The following is a 1,288-nucleotide window of genomic DNA, read 5'->3' on the forward strand; positions in this document are numbered from 1 at the left end:
AAGCCCGTAAATATTATTACTTGATATTTACGAGTCAAATATGTTATTAAAATAAATTTTGAATTGACAATTTATGCTTTGAATGAGTAATTAGGTTTATGCGGTAAATCCTTATAGTCAAGTGGTTTTAGAAATTGAGGTATAAGGACCTTGTTTCTATAAACCGAGCTTGTAAATATTTTATTAAATATATACAATGTGTTATTAGGGTCATATCAATTTTTGGTTAAGAAATTTTAACGTTTAAATAATTAATTGAGTGAAAAGGATTAAATTGTAAAAGATGCAAAATTTAAATTCTATATGTTAAAAGAGTCTAATTATTATGAGAAGGTGAATTGATGGCTTTATATGGTAATTATACCAAATGAATTGTGGGTGAACGGTTAGGTGAAGATTTTTTATGAAATTTTATTAAATAATAAAAGACAAATTTATAATTACATAAATAAATAAAATTAAAACATGAATAAAAAAATGAACAAAATCATCTTTATCATCTTTTAAAGAGGAGAAGGCTGAAACTCCATAAAAGCTTCAACCAAGCTTTCGGCCAAGTTTATTTCACACGCATGGTATGCATTTTATTACATGTTTTTCATTATTTTTATGTTTTTTGGTTTATTTTAGCTTAATCTAGCTAACTCGGGAGTCAAATTGTAAAACTGTTAAATGTTATAAATTATGTCATGAATGAATTTGATATGTTTATGAAGTTTTATGGTAGATTGTTAAGTTTCGTTGTTAAATAGACATATTTTGTTAAGTAATTTTTTATGATTTTAAGGTTTAGGGACTTATTTATGATAATGATAAAATTTAAGGAAAATATTGTGAATTGATAATAAATATGGGTTGTTATCCGACTTGGTAAAAATCGACTAACATAAATTTTAACTAAAAATTGTAAATTTGCAAGTTATAGTTTAGGGATTTAATTGTATAAAAGTTAAAATATCTAGGGAAAATTTGTAAATTGATAATGGAAGGGTTTAATTGCGTAAAACTACTTGTTAGAATGCTGGAAATGTATTAATTGGGTTGAATTATTATTTAGATCAAGAAACGCTGAAATCATATCTAAACAGAGGAAAAGTTAAAGTTTCTGATTAATTGTCGACTCTGTTTTAGTAACTGTTGTAGTCAAGGTAATTTCGTATAATGATTAAGTTATTATAAGTTATTTTATATGTCATGTTGATAATTAATATATTATAAATTATATTTAAAATTATACAATATCATGGTAATATATACCAAAATATGATGTTAATTACACTAAATGACA

The sequence above is a fragment of the Gossypium arboreum genome, chromosome 6 (genome assembly GCF_025698485.1).
Source record: "Gossypium arboreum isolate Shixiya-1 chromosome 6, ASM2569848v2, whole genome shotgun sequence".
Lineage (NCBI taxonomy): Eukaryota > Viridiplantae > Streptophyta > Magnoliopsida > Malvales > Malvaceae > Gossypium > Gossypium arboreum.